The 12,862-nt window shown below is 37.6% G+C and overlaps 1 protein-coding gene across 2 annotated transcripts in view; it reads right to left on the bottom strand.

The window, feature by feature from the left end:
• The window catches only part of CENPP (centromere protein P), a 149,828-nt gene that overhangs the window by 85,418 nt on the left and 51,548 nt on the right, over positions 1 to 12,862 (bottom strand). The gene's annotated exons all lie outside the window — the stretch shown is intronic.

Here is a 12,862-nt window from a genome sequence, read left to right as displayed (position 1 = left end):
GAAATGTCCTTCAATGTTTTGCTGTCAACATAATCGGATGCACTCTGAACATTAAAAGGTAGGATTCAAGACCTATCATATGCTTCAAGCTTAATAGGAATGATTATTAAACTCCTTGTAGGCCAGCACAAACATTTTCCTTTATCTATAACAACTGTAATCATATTTTTCATTTAATTTTTTCCTCTTTTATATTTTGACATCACACGGGTTAAGAATCCCTCGTTAATGTAAGTACCTTAAAATTGCTGAATGCAAGCAGATAGCTGGAACTCAGCTGCCCTGACTTCTTACCTAGGTCAGCACATAGAATTCTCAATACTGACAGTACTGTATAAAATGGATATTTTATATATCTATTTAGTGTATATTTGCTATTGGGAATCAAAATAAATTAAATAAACTTAAAGAATATTTGCATTTGTATACTTGCTTACATGATAGGTCATGTCAAAACATTCAGTGATTAGAACCAAAAACCTTTCTGACTCTTCTCTTCTCTATTCTTCCTTTTTTCGAAATCTATGTACCTTGCGGATCATTTATCACTGCTGCAGTTAAAAATTCAACGCTTTATTTGAAGCAGCTATGGGAAATGACGTGGACTAGTAGCAGAAGAAAATACTACATAGAAATCAAGCAATTCCCAATCCCTCAGCCTGTCTATTACCTCCCTAAGTACACTAAGCACCAAGTCTAACATCTGATGGTTTTCATCTGCTTGGTCTCAATATTCAGTATTTTTTTGGCACCACTATGCTGTTGAGACCCAAAACCACATGGAGAGAAGAGGGAGAGACTCCAGGGGAGGCTTTTACTGAAGAATAGTTTTTGCAAATAGAAATTCTGTCAAACACTTCAAGGCAGAATAAAAACAAAACACTAAACAAAACACAAAAACCAAAACATATCTGCAGATCACCAAGCATTGAAGGAGTGCATTTCCTAGCAAATACCATGGGGAAAGCAATGATAGTACTGAAAACAGTAGTTAATGACTATATATTCATCAGGTCATCTAGTTTATATCATGGACTTATTTAGCCATAGCTATGTCATCATGCATGAAAAGCTATGATCTCTAAACGTAGACTGATGCTAGAAGACAAATTTGATGTATATATAGGAAAAAAGGTAATACCTTCAGTAAATGTTTCCACCAGGGAATTAGTTACTACACTCATAGGAAACACAGACCTGTTAACATACAGTTGATACAGGGAATGCATACCAGCTTTTACTGCAACCCTGCATTCTCAGCAAAGACACAGTCTGAGCCTCTCTATATGTTGCACTTTAAATAAATCCAACAGTAACAAATCTGACAAGGCTACAGAGGGAAACAGGCAACTCTTTAAGCCACCTCTACAAGATTTATGTGCAGCATGGAAGAATGTTGGAAAAAACAAGGGCAGAAATAAGGAACTGAGAACGAAACAGCCTAGTTACATAAATAACACACCACACAGACTAGTCATCTACCCTAGAGTAAATCATCATCACACAGAATGTCTACATTCATACCCAAGCAGGAGCACCTACTACTTTCATGGTAATAGCCCAAGTGCACATTCATATCCTTTAGGAAATATCAACCTTCCTTTAATGATAGGCTACCCTATCTTATCCTACCATAAACAGCTCATAACCCCGTATCAGAGAGACAAGACATTGTCAATAACAACTAACTGTCCAAGAATAAAGTAAAGATTTGAAATAAATCCCCATTCTTATCTAGTAACAGCTAAAAAGCTGAAGTCCTTAATGTTCCCCAAGAGGCTCACTGCTTATAAAGTTTACTAGCAAAAAGATGGAGGAAAGGCAAATAAAGGGTGAGGCAGGAAAATGTGTAGATGACCAGAGGGTAATCAAGAGCCAAAAAGGATTTGAGGGACTTCCAGTGGAAAAGAGTGGTCAAATAGCACCATAACAGCAAAAAGAAGTTCAATCCTAAAGAAGGTTAAAAAAGAAAAACTGAAGGAAAATTTTCAAACCATTACCTGCTTTGTAGAACACTTAACAGGTTTCACCTCGAGTAAGGGGGATAAAGGCGTACTTCAATCAATTCTTCAGTTGAAAGCACAACAATGAGCAAGTACAAAGCTAGTAAAAAGAATAGAATTGATAACAGAAAAATCCTTACATTTATATGAATAACTAGTTTAAGTGTATTCTTAAACACTCATGCTATACTAGTTACACCAATTTAGCAATGACAACATAAATAGAAAAGCTGATTCAAATTTCTGCAGCTTACCTAAAAGAATAAACTCACAGTGTAATGTAATACATTATTCTACACTAATTTAGTAGTAAGGATTAAAAGGAAACATAACAGAAACCAAACAATTCCTTATCTAATTGAAGCTTATGCAAGGGACAAGAGGAATGCTGCATCTGCCAAGACTAAGACGTTTCAGAAGATGGACTAAGGTCTGAACACGTGTAGAACAACTTCTGCTTCCTTTTGTTAGCCTACCTCTCTCTATCCCAAAGCAGCCAATTCAACGAACTCACTGCTCATAAATCTACTCAGCAGCAAGTTGCTCTTGGAAACAGTTACCTATATTCTCAGTAAATCTCAATAACTGCATTTAGCATAAAATTTCCAAACATAACAAATGCCCACAGGTGAGTAGATTGCCACATGAGAAAATAAAAATACCTCTTGCTTTTGTTCCAACTGCCCGTGTTCCTACGACTGCCAGGCACATGTAAGAAAAACGGCCACTGGGCTTTTTGGTCTCTGAAGGCAAGGAGTTTTGGCTGAGGCTAGTTAACGATCCTAATACGGATTCCAGAAAGTGTACTCGGTCTTGGACCTCGTCTGAAACTCCTTGGGCCATGGCTTTAGCAGAGTAGTCCCAGTCCCTAGAAAAGCACAGTTAGTACTTTCTAAACCTAAGAATTCTTTACAGGTACTCTCATAAGAGTTTCATCAAATTTTAGGTCCACCTGTTGAAGTCAATATAACGGGAAAGCTTTGTAAAAACATAGCAGAGTCCTAAGAGGTAGGAGGCTATGTAGTCTTGATCTTATCCTTCCAAGGCCTTAAAAGCTCTCTTGCCTTCTCACTCTTTCCTCTTTGCCATGCGCTCAGACTGAGAAACTCTTTCTACAGTCAGCATCCTTGGATACATCTAACATTCATAGAAGAAACTGCAATACTATTTTGAAGATACTGCCTCTACTCTCACACTTAATAAATAATCTCTAAAGGATTTTATCAACCGCTTAGCTTTTCATCATCTTCAAGGCCAAGTCAGCTAGCTTTGAAGTTCAAAAAACTTTATCTGTGACAAACTACATTGGCAATTTTGCATAAGGCAGGTAAGTATCAAATAGTTAAACGATGTCCTGTAAGAGTTATTTTTAGAGAAAAGACAGTAATTTCCCACATCATGTCCCACAAATTCATAGGATGTCTGTCACCTATGAGAAAAAAATTTGTTCAACAATCCTCCACTATTTTCAGATATCATTCTTCAGCTAGCATTTGTAGGTAATAATAACTAGTAATTTACACACCTTGTATCTTTGGCACACTTTAACATAACCCCAAGTGGATGTCACAATGACATATAGACAGTACAATGTAAAATGCACCTTACACAGTTTCAGCAATGACTTCTGAATATGCACAGCAATTAAGTGAACAGAATAATAGCTAACTAACAATAATACACTGGTGTTCAATGGTCTTTCCACAGAACAGGGGAGTTCAGTATCACCAGACAGGGAGGAAAATCTGTGAAGATATCAACTCCACCTTTACATTCTCTGCAGATGTTATAGAAAAAGAAAAGAGGAAGAAAGAGAGATTTGATATAAATCTTTCTAAGAGTCTTCTCTTACTGCTTATTCCTGTACAAGTAACTATGTCCATCTAATAAAAATATTAATACATACTCCACATCTAAGCTTTCCAAACTTTAATGGGCTTCTCTCTTCTGAAAATCTGTCAGATCCCTACAAGACAGTTAACAAATTTCACCAGAGGATGGCAGCCTATTGTTACCAATAGAAGAAAGAGTAATTCTAAAGAATAAATAACAGACTGTTACTTCACAAATACTGATTAAGCAGAGCAACCTATTTGAGTACTAAAGTACTGAGTACTTCTAAAGACTGAGTTCTATATCCCACTCCACACCATTAACTTCCCAAAGGATGAAATAACTTCATCTGTTAGAGTCTTCTCCCTGCCTCTCCCCAATATCGACCTACCTAATCCAGTACTTCAAAACACAGCAATACAAAGAATAACATAGGAGCTGCACGCCATTAGCAGAAAAATAACAACAAATCTAATAAGATATTGAAAATTTAAAGAATACAAAATACTATCAAATCATGATTTTAACTTGCACCATCAGTTATGGCAAGTGCATACCATGTAAATCAAAATGCACTTTCAATAAAACAGGATTTTTTTCACATCCATATTGAAAAGCCAAACAAACAAAAACAAAATTCTGAAATGCCAAACCACTTCAGTTTGAGATATGTTTGTTCTGCAAGACACCTAAAGAAGAACAGTTTTGTAATGATGCCTCCACCATGCAACCCTCAATCTCCCATCACAAAATCCCATTCCACCTGATATGCTTAATGATGTTAGTGCCAATGTGGTATCTTCATTTCCTGTATTTCCTTCACAGCAATATATCCATAGGTTAGAAGTATGGGTTCGTAACTACCAACTACCCAGCTGTCTGTAAACTAGTGTATGAAACTCATAGATCATCTATGTGCTTTCTCTTGCTGCTAAACAAGTTAAAGAACGTGAAGTGACAATTTTTCTTCCTTTTTCCAGTATTAAGCATATTCCTCCTCTGCCCAGCTGCCGATTTACATAAAACCTTTAGGAATTATGCTCAGACATGTCAAGGAAAGGAAAAGGACAAACAGACACAGAAAGAGCACAGCTATTGAGATATCATTGGATGACATTAAGAAAAAGAAAGTAGTAAAATCATAAAAGCACAATAAGGCATGGGCTGGATGAGCAGTGAGGTGGATTCAAATCTGGCTGAACAGCAGGGAGCAGAGGGTGGCAATCTTGCAAATTCTAGTTGGAAGCCAGTAACTAGTGGTGTAGCTCAAGGGTCAATATTGGCTCCAATTCTGTTCAACAGCTTCATTAATGATTTGGATAATAGGGCAGATTACCCTCAGCAAGTGGAAGGAGCGACTGATACGCCAGAGGGTTGTGCTGCCATCAAGGGACCTCAACAGCCTGGATAAACGGGCCAAAAGGAATTAATGCAATTCAAAGTTTTGTACCTCGGGAGGAATAACCCCATGCATTGGTAAATGCTGGATGATCTGGAAAGCAGTTTTGTGTGAAAGGACCTGAGGGCCCTGGTAGACAAGTTAAACATGAGCCAGCAACCTGCCCTTGCAGCAAAGGCAGTGAACAGTATCCTGAGCTGCATTGGATGGATAAGGCCAATCTCTTCATTCCCAGTGTTGCTGTCTCAAAGTTACTCCATGAACAAGGAAGCTACAGAAGCCTGGATACCTACAGATTTGAGCCTTACAATTCTCAGGTTCTTCCAGCTTGTCTCTACCTAACACCAATACCTCAGAATATTCTCCTACAGCTGCCTCCCACAGCTACCAACTGTTCAGCTGCCAAGTTACAGAGCTAAAAGTATGCCAAGGGGTTAGTCAACATCTCTGTTTCATCTTGCCATCTGGCTGCTTACTCTAAGTAGGAGAATTTATAACTGTCTTTTCCTCAGTTGAAGTACCTCTATGGAGCTCTTTCCTCTACCCAGCTGCTATTTTTCACAAGTTTATACAAAGTACCTACACATTTTCCTCTATCCTGTGTCACACTTGGTTATAATCGGCAATGAGAATTGAAAGATACTGGGTGAAATAAGTGACAAAAAGTTTCCTTTCCTTAGGAAATCAAAAGATGTAAGTTTGGCTATTCTAACCATTGTGGAAACTTCCAGAAAGTTGCACATCAGCAAGTATCTCATCAAGAATTCCTGCATGCACTGAGTTTGCATGGCAATGGGTTTTGGTTTTGGGGTGGTTTTTTTTCCCCTTTTTTTTTTGGGGGGGGGGGGGGGGCAGCACACTACTGTGGTAGCTTCAGTGAGAAGCTGCTAGAAGTTCCCCCTATGTCCAATAGAGCCAATGCCAGCTGGTTCCAAGATGGACCTGTCACTGGCTGAGGTTGAGCCCGTCAGCAATGGTGGTAGTGTCTCTGGGATAACATATTTAACAAGGGGGAAAAAAACACAAGAAAACTGCAACTGCAGCTGAAGAGAGGAGTGAAAACATGTAAGAGGAACAACTCTGCACGCACCAAGGTCAGTAAGGGAAGGGGAGGAGGTGCTCCAGGCACTGGAGCAGAGATTCCCCTGCAGCCCATGGAGAAGACCATGGTCAGGCAGGCTGTCCCCTTGCAGCCTCTAGAGGATGACAGTGAAGCAGATATTCACCTGCAGCCCACAGAGAACCCCATGCCAGAGCAGGTGGATGCCCAAAGGAAGCTATGACCCCATGGGAAGTCCACACTGAAGCAGGTTTGCTGGCAGGACCTGTGGACAACCCACGCTGGAGCAGTCTGTTCCTGAAGGACTGCACCCCATGGGAGACACCCACGCTGGAGCAATTCATGAAGAACTGCAGCCCGTGGAAAGGACTCACGTTGGAGAAGTTGGTGGAGGACTGCCTCCCATGGGAGGGACCCCACACTGGAGCAGGGGAAGAGTGTGAGGAGTTCTCCCTCTGAGAAGGGAGGAGCAGCAGAGACATGTGACGAACTGACCACAACCTCCATTCCCCATCCCCCTGTACCACTGGGCAGGAGGAGGTAGAGAAATATGGAGTGAAGTTAAGCCTGGAAAGAAGGGAGGGGTGAGAGGAAGGGGTTTTAAGATTAATTTTTTTTTATTATTATTTTCTCATTACTCTGATTTGCTTGGTAATAAATTAGTTAATTTTCCCAAGTCAAGTCTGTTTTGCCCATGATGGTAATTGGTGAATGATCGCTCCCCGTCCTTATCTTGACCCACAAGCCTTTCATTATATTTTCTCTCCCCTGTACAATTGAGGAGGGGGAGTGATAGAGCAGCTTTGGGGAGTACCTGGTATCCAGCTTGGATCAACCCACCACATTGCACTAGCATTTCCCAAAAGAGAGACAAATGCCCAAGATGAGACCAGAAGAGTATATAAATTAAGATATGCCAATTTTTAACCATTCATATTGGTTGGACAAAGTGGTAAACTAGTTCACAGCTACCTAAAATACATTATGCTTATCAATCTGATATAACTTCAGTGTTATGAAACTCTTAAATCATTTAACATAATTTCAAAAAGCATTTACCTATGTCTTAAGAAATGATTTCTGCTCTCAAAGACAGCAAGTACCAAAATGTACCATACTCATTCAACCATAGTTGGCCATTTACCAATCTTAACATGTTTCTTTTCAAGTTTAAGTTAAATCTAGAGAGTCACATATTTCAGAGCTTAGGTTTCTAGCTTTTTTTTTTTTTATTTACCACTATTAATGCTGCAAGTAGTTGCATTCACTACAATCTGTTGAAGCAACTTCAAATATCTCAGAGAAGACTGCCCAGTGAAGTTGAACAGAAACAAGAGGTCTCAACTTTACAAGTTTGAACTACCCCAATTTGTTTTCTCCATTCCTCAAAGTTTCTGGATATTTTCCCATGTTGCCTTGATTTTTAAAAACAAAAAAGTCTACTTCACAAGTATTTATTTTTTTTAATGACAGATTAGCAAGAAACAAAAAATTAGTAACATAAGCACTTTTTTCAATTAATTTCAAAGAAAAAAGAAAATTCATATTAAAATATTAGGAATACCACCAAACACCACTGCTCACTATTTCGCAGCCTTGAGAACAGATTTCTGGTTAAAATATTGCACTATTTGTCTAGAAAAATTAATGTATACCACAACAGACAAAAGAAACATTAATATTTCCATTTTATTTTGTTCAGAATTTAACACCAGGATGACAATAAAAGCAATGGTTAACTAAAAATAATGAAATAATGATCTGAAGACTATTATTTTTTCTTCTTCTCTATGTTTAGAATTTAAGATTGTTTCTTGCTTGGTTTTGGGGGTGTTTTTTTCCTCCTTTCTGGGGAGAATAGAGGTTTGAGAACAAAGCTGGTAATAGGAAACATATGGAAAAGCCCTGGAGTAAATGAAAATCTGACTCAAATTCCAAATGCCACGTATCACATACCACTGTCTAAAATTAGCTGGTAAGATAAATGTAAGATTTACCCTGCATACTCAATGAATCACCTGAGAATGGAAGAGAGTGTTAACTATAAAATAAACAGAAAGGCTTTCATGGTATTTCCAAAACTAATCAATATTTTGAAACAAGTTTAGATGTTTCTCAAAGCTTGTGTTAGCCAATAACAAATTAGCTCAACATAATGTGCTGCCAAGAGACAGACTTGTTGCAGTTTTTCATATAAAATATGAACAGTTCTACTCAACTGAACAATGCAATTCTGGATTTAACCATTATGCTGCTATGATTGCAGTGGGAATACAATACAGCCAGGATTTCCTATGCATGAACACTCTCCCTGTCTCAAATTCTTGTTCAGGAGAAATTCGAAGACTATGAGATTTCTGGAACAGCAGCACTGTGGATGCAGTTTTGACGAGAATCCCACATGTTTCCACACACAGCTAAGTCTTGCCACAAACTCCCTGTGCATAAGCAGTAAATTTAACAAGCCTGGATACATTAGACTAGCTGCATATATATAGACCATCTAGGCATCTCGTGCGGTATGTTTCATACACCAGTGTCATTATGTGTGTACTACCCATCACCTATACAAAGGTTTCTATCAGTCAAGGGGAGCAATATTGAAATTAATATGCTCTCTTCAAAATTACAGTTGCAGTAACTGTTAAGGAGTTACATTCTCTGTTTTTTCTGCATGGAAAAAATCTCTAGTTGACTGGTTGCCAAAGGATCTAAAATTTCCTGAGGGACAGAGAGGGAGCCAGTCACAGACATGAGCATGCACTTGCCTCTTAATTATTCAGCCTGTGTTATTTCCAAGTGCTTTTTAGATAGAAAGACCAATGAAAATATTTTCCTTCCAGAAATACTCTTCACAGAATACCTGAACTCCTTTGTTTCTCATTTGTGGAAAAGAAAATTGGCCTGCCATTTTAAAATATATTATTTTACCAAAATTTATATCCTATTTAGGCCACCAAGAAGAACATCCAGATACCATACTATTCTTCTTCTGTCAGCTCTGTTGTCTTCTACCTTCTTTCTATTCTACAGGATGAAACAAGGAACAGACTAAGTGATTCATGGGTCAGTAATAGTGCCTAATTTTTTATCGTGAAGAAAGTGAAGCAGCCACTTATGTATTAACCTGATGGGTAGATGCTCAGAATCAGGTAGTGATATAATAAGCTACTATTCTTCAAGAATAACAAAAGCAACTGTCTACTCATTTTTCCAGCAACAAATAATTACTATTTGCTCAAGAAAAAGATAGTGCTTAATAGCTAGAAATTAATAATTTCACAAAAGCTTACTTTGCTTTTTGGAATGCATATTTTTTCATTTATCTTTTAAGCCAATACATATAATTTCCATGTAGATGTTACCTTCCTGTAAATTGTTTTTTCCAATATTTTCTATTTCCTCAAATACTGGATTTCATAGGGCAAAGAAGTGCTTTTGTTAGTCATTTTTATAAATGGAATTAAATAAAGTCAAATAACTTTCAGAAATACAGAAATAGTAAGTGTCAGTACAACAGTACAAAACTTTGCCCCCATGTTCACTAACTGCACAATACTGTCCTATAACAACAACCAGTAGAATCTTCATGTAATATGATAAATTTTGAAAGAATCAGAGTACTTTTCAAAGCTATGTTCCATATAAACATCTACCTATATTGGGTAGTAAAGTTAATGGGTTTGTGTTCTACCTGATAAACTATGCTCCTATATAGTGGCCTGTAAATTTGGAACATTTGATATGAAGTCTGTTGTGATGCTATGTAGAAGGAAACATATTTCAAACCTTCAAGTACCACTATCATAGCCAGACCCCATGAAGTACTTTGCTTAAGCAACATGGCAAGAGATTCCTCATTTGTTATGTCAGGATCACAGTTAACAATTAGCATTTACCTGTACAATATAGCAATAAACTTTTCAGAACACAAACTAGAGTAAGCTAGTATAAGGTCAGTAGGCCACTATCTCTCCGTGAGACCACAATCAAGGTGAAATCTGTAGAAAATTATGCATTGGTAGTATAATACTCCCTTGGTATTTTGGCTCTTACTGAAAAAATATTTTGAAGAAAAGGTCTTCCTGGAACAATTAATATTGCTGTTCAAAGCTAAATAAAGTGCATTTAGATTGAATTTCTAAAAGTCAAACCCACAATCTTTTATTTCAGAAAAGTAGAAACTAAGTGTGATCTAAAACCTGGCTTCTACATTCTTCTCACTGCTTCCATCTAATATATGGAAGAAGAGTAGTTACTCTTTATAAAAGCCTTGTGTCATTTATTTATGATAAAGCCATAAACACAGTGAACATTAAAAAAATAAAAGGTTTCTTACCATACTAACTAAAAATCTTTGAGATGTTTTCCTTCAGCACATTCCATTGGAGCATACATAGGTAAGGCAATATTTCATCACCTCTGTCTCAGGAATGCTTTGCCTTGGCAGTACCTGTGTATCATAGATGCACACTGCTGCTTCTTGTGTTTTGCGCTTAGAACAGAAAGGGTAACACATGCTTCCCACTTTAACAGTTCCCTCCCAAAAATCAGAATGCACAGGAACCTGAGGAGAAAATGCAAGCCTGGAAAACACATCTGTTAGATGTACAATTCTTTCATACAGTAACTTCTCCTTTAAGAGTACCTTTCCACTCAAACTTTCCATTGTGGGTGAACCTACTATCTAGTTCCCCCATTAGCTGTTCTAAACAATTACACCAGTCATCTCTCTGTGACTGCTTTCTTAATGTACAGACTTATTTAGAAATTTCAGCAATAAGCCCAGCGTTTGACAAAGACATGAAGGGAGTTTTAGACAGCTGTCTTGCACTTATATAGAATATTAACATTTTTAGAGGCAGCTACTACTATTGGCTCAATTGTGATCGAGTCCAACCTAATCACTCAAAGCACTGGTTTCATGCCATCCCCTAAGACCCAGTTAGATTTTATTTATTTGTTTAAAAGAAAGCATTATGGATGTTTATATTTTGGCTACAAATAGTTGCAGGCATTACCTCCAGTCTCAAAAAGTGATAGGACAAGGCAAGGGTCAGGTGTCAGAAGCATGACATAAGGCAACAAGGACACTTGCTTGATTACCATGGAAGATCTGTAACTAATGCCTAGATCAACTCATCCTCCCTAATGAAATGGCTGCTAATTTGAATGCTGTTTTAAGTGAAAACCATGTTCAAGTCCTCACCAGAAGCAGCCATAAGGCCTTTCAATAATCTCAGAATGGCTAATGATAGAAGAAACAGAAGATTTCCTGCCACAGAATGATTGGATAAAATAACTACAAGACCCTGTCTCAGCTCTGCCAAGAACCAGCCGTGACTCACAAATTATTCAAACAGTAGAGAAACACTTCTATTTGATTATTTGCCATAAATCAAATGACATTTATTTTATGTGTCAAGCAGAATATAGGTGCATAGACAAGTATCTCTTCCAAAACAGTGTTAATATTATTTAAAGAAAATCCAAACAAAACAGAGATAAAAGTGGAGAGTGATTGAAGGAAATAAAGGACACAGAGATCATATCTTCCCTTATAAGAGAATATGCCAGGGTACAGATTAATGACATGTAATAATACTTGGTGTTTCTATAGCAGTTTCCAAGTCACAGATTCTGACTGCAGAAAAAACGTACTGCAGGCCATAAGTGTAATGCTGGCTGCGATGCCAGCATTACAAGGTCTTGTGCTAAAACGAGAGGATTTATTGTTTAGAAGTGGGATTAATAAAAATTAAGAACCAGTTTAAGGATGATCTCTAGTTTCCAGACTATCGGAGAGAGCTGAAGCGCTGCCTGGCAAAATCCTCTGCACTACAAGGCAGGACAGTTGTAAATATCTATTGCTCTGGAAACATTCAAATACATCTACCACAAAAAGAAACACATTCTATAGTCATTGTAAAAACAAGTAAGGACCTTCACTCTCAAACACACTCAAAAGAGTAAATGGGAAGCGCTTTCCATCACGTACAAAGGGAAAATTTCTCCTAATGTAAAACATTTTCCTATGCATGATCATTCAGGAATTCTTTGGCAGATAACTTAGACAACTACTCCTTTATCCTTGCCTGAAAGTGCCTAAAGAAAAAAAAATTTAAAAGCTTATTTTTTTTGGCTATAAACATGTTATTTGCAGACTGGATACAAACATGGGAACAACCTGAAGTTGCACGCACATTTTCTAGTTCTTTTAACAAAAATGCATGAAGTCCATAGCTATGAATGAATTAAATAAGCTAATAAGGTATTAAAATAAGTTATTAAGATAGGGTAGAATTCACATTATCTCTTTTAGGTATCTGCCAGCTTAGGGCATCGAAGTTAGCAGTTGTGTCTGAAATAAATGAGTAAAAGTGCCTGCTTTGGAATAGCTTCAGGGAATGAAGTTAAACTGGGTGCTAAGAATGCTCTTCCAGTGAGCAGCAAGTTTCTAGTCAGCTTCACATATTACGATGACAGTCCTCCCATTCTGCTGATTTTTTTTTTTTTTTTAAAGACATGAGGGTCATGCCTAAACTACTAAAGAACTGAAAAATACAC

The sequence above is a fragment of the Balearica regulorum genome, chromosome 10 (genome assembly GCF_011004875.1).
Source record: "Balearica regulorum gibbericeps isolate bBalReg1 chromosome 10, bBalReg1.pri, whole genome shotgun sequence".
In the NCBI taxonomy this organism is placed as follows: Eukaryota; Metazoa; Chordata; class Aves; order Gruiformes; family Gruidae; genus Balearica; species Balearica regulorum.
This window is presented reverse-complemented; position numbering and strand designations above follow the sequence as displayed.